The sequence below is a fragment of the Ictidomys tridecemlineatus genome, unplaced genomic scaffold (assembly GCF_052094955.1).
Source record: "Ictidomys tridecemlineatus isolate mIctTri1 unplaced genomic scaffold, mIctTri1.hap1 Scaffold_4241, whole genome shotgun sequence".
NCBI lineage: Eukaryota > Metazoa > Chordata > Mammalia > Rodentia > Sciuridae > Ictidomys > Ictidomys tridecemlineatus.
The window spans coordinates 62,354-73,545 of NW_027522750.1; the positions used below are offsets into that span (position 1 = coordinate 62,354).

Genomic DNA, 11,192 nt, shown 5'->3' on the forward strand with positions numbered 1-11,192 from the left:
AGAATATCTGTGTACAAGTTTTTACTCAGACATATGTTTTCAGTTTTCTTGGGCATATACCTAGGGATGGAATTGATTGGTCATATGGTAACTCTGTTAAACTTTTAAAGAAATTGCCCATCTATTTTCCAAAGTAGCTGCACTACCAGAAAATATGACCAGAAATATGCGAGGGTTCCAATTTCTCAATATACTCACCAATACTTTTTGTCTTTCTCTCTCTCTCTCTCTCTCTCTCTCTCTCTCTCTCTCTCTCTCTCTCTCTCTCTCTCTTTTATTGATGTTATAGCCATCTTAGTGAGAAGTGGTATTTCATTGTGGTTTTGACTTGTATTTTCCTTTTCTAATTAATAATGATATTCAGCATTTTTTAATTGTATATCTTCTTTGGAGAAATGTCTATACAAATCCTGTGCCCATTCTTAAACTGGGTTTTTTTTTAAATCTATTATTGTATTAGCTGTTTATTTTTCACCAATATCCTATTCTAGGTACAAGTCCTTTATTAAATATATGATTTTTCAAATATTTTGTCTTTTTATCCTTTTAATAGCATCATTGAAGCACAAATTTAAAAATTTTAATGAAGTCCAATTTATCTGGTTTTTCTTGTTTCTCATGCTTTTGATGCTTTTGTCTAAGGGTTCTTTGCTAAATACAAAGTCATAAAATTTATATTCATGTTTTCTTCTGAGAGTTTTATAGTTGTGGTCTTCTTTTCAATTCTTTGATTCATTTTGAGTTAATTTTTTGTATATGATGTAGGATAAGAACCCAATTTCATTCTTTTGTATTTGGTTATTCAGCTGCCCTAGCACAGTTTGTTGAAAAGATTATGCATTGCTCATTGAATTGTCTTGGTGCCCTTGTTGAAAGTCAATTAATCATAAATGTATAAGTTTATTTCTGGGTTTTCATTTTCATATCATTCATCTATATGCTTGTCCTTAAGCCAATACTGCTCAGTCTGTATTACTATAGCTTTGTAGTGAGTTTTGAAATTGACATATGTGAATCCTCTAACTTTGTTCTTCCTCTTCAAAATTGTTTTGGCTTTTCTAGTTTCCTTGCATTTACATATGGATTTTAGGATAAGAATGTCAATTTCTGTGAAAACAGCAAGCAGGGATTTTGATAGAAATTGTACTGAATCTTAGATCAATTTATACAGTATTGCCTTCCAATTTATGAACACAGGGTATCTTCCAAGATAATTTGATGTTCTTTAAATTCCTAACTATAAAAGATTAGTATGCAGATTTTTCACTTGATTGGTTAAATTCATTTTTAAGAATTATTTTTTTCATTTGATGTGATTATACATAGAATTATTTTCTTAAATTTTGGACTGTTCATTTCTGTTGTTTAAAAATACAATTGATTTTTCATATTGATCCTGAATCTTGTAACCTTGCTGAACTCATATATTAGCTCTTGTAGTCTTCTTGTGCACTATGTCTTTTATGATCTAATCTTGAAGGGCATACAGGTCACTTCTTCATATTATCTATTATTAAAAGTTAGTCATGGAGTCCAGCATACACTTGAGGAGAGGGATTTCAGACTCCACTTTTTGAAATAGGAGTGTCAAAAAATTTATGGACATAATTTGAAGCTATCACAATAGTGTACAAATGATTGACTGCCTGATACAAAATTGCTACCCAGCCCTTACTCCTAATGTCTGCTTGAGTTCCATTTGGTCCTAGTCCTCTACTCTAGAGGGCAGGAACTAGTAAAGGAATGAATTTCAAAGTTCTCTTTGAGAATGCTGCATTTGTGTATAATAGAGATGGATGGCTTCTTACTACAGATTGAATCAGAAGAAAGATTTTGAACACGATTTTGAAAGATTTGAACCAGGTGTCATGCCCTTATAGAAAATTATTGAATTGTATCAGCATGAGACCAATAAATCCAACTTCTAAAAATAATGTTAGTGGGAAGTCAGGCCTGATTCACAGTAGGAATAAATTTACTGCTTATTTATAGTTTTTCTCCTTTCTCTCTCCTTCCCTGGAAAACTTTCTCCTTCTCTCCTTTCTCTCTTTTTGAAAAGAACTTGTAATGTTTAATGAATCGTACCTCTATTTGATCACTAGCACAGAAGCTGTCCCATATCCTTGAACTCCTCCTTATGTCTTCTGTTTAAGAACCTTCACAATTACTGGATGCTTCATGAGATTTCTTCTCCCCAAAACTTTGTGGTAGACTGGCTGCATCCATCAAAGATGGCAACTATTGTTTCAGCAGCATTGACTCTTGTCTGCTTCACCAAGGATCTACAGAATATTGACAGAGAAATTCTGGTTATTTTTCAGGAGATAAAACGTCATACTGCTCTTCCAAGTGACCAGAGTGTTATTTGTGGACTTGTATTGATGCATGCCACCAGCATTCTCTCAGCCTCTTAGGAGCTTCCAATGCTGGGCAAAGTGATCATAGCTGTGGTTCACAAGTCCCTGAATTTCATGGCCTTAGTCTACATGTCATGCCCATGATGGGATGAAAGAGCTTGGATAGATATTTTACAAGAACAATTTCAAAGTTAAGTTTGTTCAAAAATAATCATAATAAGCCTCTTGGAATTAAGCTTAACATAAAAAGTGCTCCTAATTATAAGCACTGGTGGTGTAATAAATGATACTTAACACTGTTTATATGGTAAATATTTCTACATATCAGTTTAATTCATAACTGAAATGTCACACAACTTGACATTTACTACTTCCTTACTCTCTTTTGAACACTTCTTAAATACTACATATACTTCATAATAATTCTATTATTTCTCGAGAATAAGAAAATCCAATCTTCTTGACCGCTGAACTAAAACGGAATTTTTGGGAAGTGATTTAAGTTAGTGTTTGGCTCTTCTCCTGGTTGCACATAAACTTTTCCAAAAACCAGATTCCACAGATGAGAGTGTGGGGCAAATTCAACTTCTGACTGTGTCTGTTGTTCATATAAAGAAGGAGACTAAACAAACAAAGGAAATGACCCAAAAGTGTCATTACAAGTATCTATCTTATTTTCTGTTTTTTTAAGTTATAAAAGATATTTTTCTTTATTTCATGCTTTTACCTTTCCCCTCCATCAAAGTAAACAAAATAAGTAAGAAAATGCTAAATTAATTGTTCAAGGGCGTGATTCTAAGGATTGAGGGAAGGACAGAACCCATTATGGGAATTACTAGAGGCTTTTGGTAGACATTTTCAAATAACAATTCTAACAGGCTTTTTATTTTTGAGACATCAATTCCAAGTGAGTCACTGTTAATGATTCATTCATCCAGTAAATATGTATTGAGCACCTACTAAGTGCCAGTTACAGTACCACACTGAAGACTCAATGAGCAAAATCAGGCGGGAACACCTTCTTTCTTTATAATTTTTTAGTTGTAGTTGGACACAAAGGTATTGTACCTTCATTTTTAAATTTATTTTTATGTGGTGCTGAGGATCGAACTCAGGGCCTCACATGTGCTAGACTAGTGCTCTACCACTGAGCCAACCCCAGGCCCCAGGAATATCTTCTTTATGGAGGTTTTGATTTGGAGGTGAAGGAGGAGGAGACAAACATCGTTCTAATAATCACACAGGAAAATGCAGGATTATAACTGTGATCAGTTCTAAGAAGGACAGGAGCCTAGTGGGGTGGGGTGGGGGCGGTGGGTGAAGGGGCCGGCGCCGCTTGCGAGCTCACAGTCGGCGGCCTTGCGCAGCACACTCAGTGCCAGGATGGAGGCAGCGGCTGGAAGCGGGGCGCCCCGGGAGGAGAAGGGGCCTGGAGGGGAGGCAGCGGCCTCACAAGCTCAAGCTCCGAAGAGTGGGGGGGGAAGTGGGGGGGCGGGGGGGCGGGGCTGGACTCTGGAGGCTGCCTTTGGCGCCAATGAAGGCTTTGGTGAAGGCGGACCCGATGTGAAGCTAGTGGCAGAGAAAGCAATCTTCATTGTGGCTCGAGCCCCGCTGCGAAGGGAGCGCAAGGGCACTAGGGGTGGCAGCGCGTGGTTCTAGGGGCGTGGCTTCCTTTGGGCGGGGCTTGGGGCTGTTTGGCGGAATTTGGGGAGGAGGAAAAAAAGGGTCTGAGCGGGCTGTGCTGAGCCGGAAAGTGAAAGGGGTGTTTGCAGTCCGTGGCGTGTGTAATCAGGGAAGGTTGGAGAAGAGTGTCACGCACCTTCGTGTGTTGTATTGCTTTGTTAACCACTTTACGAGGGCGCAGAGATCAACTTTAATTTGCACCTCTCCTGGCTCACATGCAACCTGTAGCAGTCTAGTAAAGGAACACAGTGGATTTATGAGCAGGGGGGAAGGGACGTAGTGGCCTTCTGGGGGAAGAGGTACTGGAATGACCTTAGTGAAGTCCTGTACCGTCTTAAGTTTCAGAACCTCCCCACCTGCTTGAGCCCTTCACCTTCTTTTCTTTCAAAAACAGGAGTCCATTGATTTTTTAATTTGTTCATTTGTTTGACAGGAACTGTTTGTGGAGACCATTGCAAAAGATGCCTACTGTTGTGCTTAACAAGGAAAGAGGGAAACCCTTCAGAGCAGAGATTTGGGTAAAGTATCTCTATAGTATCTGGCAGTAGACAATGGAGGGCTGGGTTAAGCTTTCCCTTTGCAGGTTGAGAAGGCAAAGCAGGTGTTTGATTTCTGACCCTCTATCCAGCTGCTAACCCTTGCACATGTCTGAAGTTTTCATATACTGTATCTTGTACTCCCTGCTATATTGCCAAACTCTTCTCTGATAACTTTCAGAACAAAGAGAATAAATTCAAGAGTAAAGCAACATGGTAGGAGGATTCACATTTACCCCTCTCATTGAACAGTATTTGCCTGGACTTGACTTTACTCTATTAGGCAGCCAGTATGTAAGATTTAGTGGTGGAACAGAAATAGATCTCAAGACAGCAAGGGACATATTTTATAAATGCCTAAATTTGTATAAAGCCTCATCTCCTTCATTGTGTGGATTGTGCTAATTTGGAGCTGATGTCCAAATGACCACAGTCAAGTGTCCCTTTTCCTTGTGTTTCAGATAATGCGATAGAAGCTGTCGATGATTTTGCTTTTCTGGAAGGTAAGCTTTTTATCAGTGGAAAATCATTTCCACCTGTTTTTTTCATGCTAAAGATGCAAGTTCAGCTCTTATAAACAAATGTTTGGTTCTCTCTTATTTGTACAGGGATAGTTTCTTCTCCTTACTTCCTATTAGGACAGTGAAAACAAACTTGCTAACTCTATTTATAGTCAGTTTCCCTTGGGGAGTTAGAACTTCTGGCAAACTTCTAACCATAAAGAAGGGAGAGGGAATATGAAGACACATGGTGGACTCAGATGAATTGGAAAGTTTTGTACCTGCTTGTGTTTTCCATCCCTAAATGTAAATAAATACAAATTTTGTTCCCTCATCATAATGTTAGCCATCAGGAACAATTGCCAACATTTAAAAGGTTACTTCTGTCCATTTTCTTCTTTAGCAGTCTGTGTGTACTGATTATTTGCATTGATATTCTGTACTTCTTGTAACTATTTTTTTCTTAGGAATTTTAGGTTAACTCATGTACTAACTAAATCTTGTCATCAAAATAGGAAATATTTGAAGTACCACATTTTAACTGCTTTCTCAGCTATTTCTTCTACTGAATTCCTAAGTCTTACCCTTAAATCCATATGTTCTGATTGAATAGCTTTTCAGAATCCATGTGCCCTCAGTTCATTCTCACCTTCACCCTAACAAGGTGTTCTCATTACCTCCTTTAAGCTTCATTACCTTCTGAAATCTTTTCTTCATTTATTTCATTCTTTTTATTCCATGTTCTGCATCTCCTTATCACACTAGGCCTGTGTTGTAGTATTTTATATGTCTTTGAAGATACCTTTTCATGGCCAGCTTCAAGCCTAGATCTTGAGTAATCTCTTAATTTGTAGATGTTTGTTCAGCCTCTTTTTCAACCTATTTTTTAAAAAATAATTTCTTTAGTTTCATGTGTTACTAATCCAGTATGTAGGTGTATTATGTGTGTGGGTGCCTATGAATGAAGAAAAAGTGTAGTCTCCAGTTGTTGGGTGCAATGTCAAGTCTCATTGTACAGTTTATGTTTTCTATATTCTTACTGAATTTCTTTTGTCTGCTTACTGTATCAATTAATGAGAGTTGTGTATTAATGTCTCCTACTATGACTGAAGAATATTTTCACTTATGGTTCTGGATCTATTTTTCATTATAGATTTAAAACTGGAATTAGGAATATACAAATTTAAAATCATTATATATTGCTCGTGATAGAACCTTTAATATTTAAAAATTTACCATTGTTACTTCTAATAATGTTCTTTTGCCTTAAAATCTATTTGGTCTCGTTATTAAAGTTTGCCAGCTTTCTTTAGTGTTTATGTGTTTTTTCCCATCTTTTTGTTTTTACATTTCCATATCTTTGTAAGTGCTGTATAATTGGTGATATTAAATTCATACTGACAATCTTTGCCTTTAACTGGAGCACTTAGTTCATTTATGCCTAATTTAATTAGTGATAACAATGGACTTAAATCTCCTATCTTATTTTTCCTGCTTTTCATTTGTCCTATTTTATGCTGCCTTTTGTATTATTATTCCTTTTTTTTCCCCTTCCATCTGTTGGGAAGTCGTATATATCTATCCTTTTAGGGTTCGTCCATTAGTTACTATATGCATGCTTAATTTATCAAAGCCAAAAGTTAGAATCTTTTCCCTCATCCTCAGCAAAATGGAATCTTAGAATCCATTAATGCCATTTACAAACCCTCATTCCTTAAATTAACATGCTGTTATTGCCATGTGTCTTTATCAGCCCACATCAGACATTGTTATTGATGTATGATACAGACAATATATGAGTTTATTCACATGCTTACAACAATTTTTGATCTTTTTGTATTTCTTACCCTCCATTTTTAATCCTTTTCCCCAAAATAAGTCCTTTAGAGCTTTCTTTAGTATAGGTAACTGGTAGCTGACTCTCAACTTTCTCTTTTCTTTCTTTTTTTTTTTTGAGGGGGAAATGGAAATACAAAAAGATTTTACTGCTAAATTCAGAATTCTAGCTGTTCTTTTACCATTTTTTTTGGCTTCCACTGTTTTTGTTGAGAAATCACAGTCTGTCTTTTGAAGGTAGTTTATCCCTTTTTAAGATTTTCTCTTTGCCTTTGATTTTCTGAGATTTCACTCTGATGGACAGAAGTTTGGATATGCTCTGGGAAATTCTCAGCCAGTTTCTCTAGACATTGACTCTGCTTTGGTCTTTCTCTGCACTTTCTCTGGGATTTTCACTAAACATACATAAAAGCCCAACCCTAATTTTGCCTTTGTATGATGTGTTCTGTGTAATTTTTGTTTTGGAATTTTCGGTTCTTTCTTCAGTTCTTTTAATTTCCTTTAAACCTCTTTGTTTTTCTGTGGATACTCTGAAACTTGTATTTCATTTATTTAAGTGGTGAATGTAGTTGTTTATTATAGAGTATGTCGTGTGTAATATCCCATCTAATATCCAAAGCCTTTTGAAGTTCTTACTTTGTAGTATATCCAATCCAATATCTAGACTTTTGAGTTTGTCTTTTTATCCGTTCTTTCTTTTGGTACTGTCTTTACATAGTGGTCATTGCACTGGAAAAAAATTATTTGTTAGATAATTTGAGATTTTATGGTGATATCTTTCTCTAAAGAACATTTTTCTTTGCTCCAGCAAGACACATAGGAACATTATCAGTACAGTACCTCCTTAATGAGATCTAAGACTGGAAGTTTTCTGCATCATAGTGGTGATGTAACCCCTGGGCTATAAGTCAGTGAGGAGTCTGATTTAATTTTGGTTACTGTGAGGGTATAATATTATGGGACTCTAGCTTAAAAAAGGGTGGGTTACCAGTCTTCCCCACTCAGGCAGACTTTGGGGTTTGACTATTGATTGGTTCCCTGCCTTTTCTAGATTTTAAATTTGCCTTTTCTTGATTTTTTTTAATGTCTTAAAGATCTTCTCTTGGGCTGGGGATGTGGCTCAGGCAGTAGCGTGCTCGCCTGGCATGCGTGCAGCCCGGGTTCGATCCTCAGCACCACATACAAACAAAGATGTTGTGTCTGCCGAGAAATAAAAAATAACTAATAAAAAAATTTTCTCTCTCTCTCTCCCTCTCTCTCTCTCTCTCACTCTCTCTTAAAAAAAGATCTCTCATTTATACTCATACACATACACATACACACACACTTGTATACATATATACATGCCCATATTTATATTTATATATTTTAGCTTTACTAGTTGATCTCAGCAAGATGTTGTCATTGTCAAAAGCAGGCTATTATCTTTTTAAATTAGAGGTGTTTCTGGCTTGTTTTTACTATGTTCTTTGCCTTGAGTTATCTGTTTTATGCTAGAAACTTTTAAAATAAATTTTGGTCTTTTTTATTTGTGTAGGATTTCTTCAAATTCTCAATGATGTTTATTCTTTTTAAGAATGATAGAATGTGAAGACTGGAAGCTGTGTGTAGTGCAGTGGGGATGGTTTTTGCCTGGCAGCTTTGCTTTAGAATGAGCAGAGTTGTGGTTAGATGTTAACCTGGGGCTTCCAAAGGCCAGTATACAGAATGCTGTGTTGTGGAAGCAGTGTTGGTAGAGGTGCCCTAGTGTCCAATGATGGTCTGTCTGGCTCTTTAGAAGAGAGCCCTGTGATTCTCCCATCCAAGTTAGGTGTAAATATCTTCACCACATAGAAAAAGTTAAGAGGGACATATGAGGGCAATAGTTTGTGATAGAGAAACATGGGTCATTATCTCATTTTCCTATCTGGTCTTTTATAATTCTTGTTGACTGAGTCTAGATCCTCCCTGTGGTTCTAGGCAGATGGGCTTCCTATTCAGCTGCAGCCCCCTCTGTGTTCCTTCTGGGCTCATTTTTCTTTATTTAAAAACTTGCTTCAGCCAGATTTTGATAATTCACTTTTTTTGTTGTTGTTGTTGGAATCTGTTAACTGCTCATAGGCCCCTATTCCTTTTTGCAGATTTATATCTTTTTTAAACCTTTTTTTTTCTTTTGAATGTAATTTTGGGTGGCAGGGCATATAAATTTATGGGCTCAGTCCCACATCTTAAGTTGGAACTATCTAAAAGATTATAAACTCTTTTAGCTTATCTCATTTATTTTATGTCACTTACTCCTTGTATGGTTTCCCTGTATGTTTAGTTACACAACAGTTATTTATAACCTTACCTACCTAATTCTAATTCTCTAGATTGGTATGCTTAATTTCTAACTACCCACCCTCTTTAGTATCATATTTTTCCCTGAGGAGCTTTTGGATAGAGATTCGTCAAAATTAGAATTGCTGCTTGTACCAACATCCTTTCTATTTTAACTTTGCTCAGTTTGTTACACTAATCCTGCTCTCAAGGTACCTTGCTTTACATATTGCTCTTTGTATTTTTAGGTACTTTGGATTGATTGCTGAGCTGGGCAGTTTTTGAGCCTTCACTGCATTCCTCATCTTGCCTCTCTGCAGGCCTCAGCTTTGAAGAACAGAATCTCTGCACATCTGCACATCTTCCTGCTCTACCTTTACTTGAGCTGGGATAAGTAGAGCTCTTACCTGATAACTTTTCTTTATAAGGTCTTCCACTACTTATGTCTGTCTTCCACTTTAGCCCTGGATGCAGCTATTGCTGCTTGGGGCAGAGATGAAGAAATTATTTGCATAGGTGGCTTAATGAATGATGAGGACCAGAATAAAGGTCTTTGATCAGCTTCATTCTAGTGTGTTCCATGATCTTGCCTTTGTTCTTGCCCTGTGATTGGAAAGCCACCATGCCCTGGTACAGACCTTCCTGATCTTCACTGCCAGCCATTTTAAACCACAGTCCTTTTATTATTATTATTATTATTATTATTATTATTATTATTTTTGTTCTTTGTTCACTTTTGCACCATAATGTGGTTCCAGAATTTATAGAATAGTATTTGTCTTTAGTAGTCATAGATTGAAAATGAGTTAATTTTTTTTAATTGAGAAATAATTCATAAACTGTTCACCAAAGTGCATAATTCATTGGTTTTTAGTATAGTAACAGATGATGTGCAACTATCACCAATGAATTTTGAACATTTTCAATGATTGGAATCACATAATATGAAATCTTTTGTGCTTATGTGGCTGGCATTTTTCATGTAGATTTTTTTTCTTTTTTTTTCTTTTAAGTGGTCATGTTTATTTATACCAATAGGTTATATTAAATCATTAGTACCATAACTATATTATTGTTCATGTAGATTGTTTTGTTTATTTTTTCTAAGATTTGTCCATGTATCAGTGCCTTTTATAAAAATTGTGGTATACATAATATAAAATTTACTGTTTTAACCATTTTTAAATGTATTTAGCTCAGTGGCATTAATATATTTATATTTTTGTACTACCCTTACCACCATCCTTCAGAATTGCTGACACTTTCGGTGGGGAGATACAGAGAAACAGTATGGTGAAGGTTTTATTTATTTTTTGCAAATGTAGAACTTTCCCTTAGATGTTAACATAGTGGGTATTTAAATTCCTTTAAATTGTGTAGCTTGTATTCTTAGATTCTGTTTCCAATTCTAAATAATGGCTGAGATCAAAAAGTGAAAAAAATTAAACTGAAACTTGGTACCCAATAGATACCCATTAAACAGTAACTCCTCTTTCTTATCTCCCTCAGTCACTGGCTAAATTTTTTATTTTTGTGATAAAGTGTGAGTGACTTAGGAAACAGGCAGAGGACTAGAAAGCAGTGATAAGGAAAGCAGCAAGAAACCTTGGAGAGCAGTTCTGGAGTATTTTTGGTTGTGGACCAGTTTTAAGATACAAAGTCCATGGCTGGGTGTGGTGGTGCATGTCTATAATCTCTTTGATGGAGAAACTGGAGCAGGAGGATCACAAGTTCAAAGCTAGCCTCAGCAATTTAGTGAGGTCCTGAGAACCTTGAAAAGCCTAAAATAAAATATGAAAAGGGCTAGGGGTGTGGCTCAGTGTTTAAGTGTCCCTGGGTTCAATCCCCAGTACTAAAAAAAAATAAATAAAAAGATACAAAGTCCACAGGATCTTCCCCTTAGAGTATCAATGAGATGCTCAGTCCTATTGCATTAAAAAAAAGTAAACTTTATTTCAGAATAAGATGATTCCCAGAAAATT

The 11,192-nt window shown here is 36.2% G+C and overlaps 1 pseudogene; it reads left to right on the top strand.

The window, feature by feature from the left end:
• The first annotated feature begins 3,740 nt into the window (after window positions 1-3,740).
• On the top strand, window positions 3,741-9,774 carry LOC144373558 (DNA polymerase epsilon subunit 4-like; annotated as a pseudogene).
• The last annotated feature ends 1,418 nt before the right edge of the window (window positions 9,775-11,192 follow it).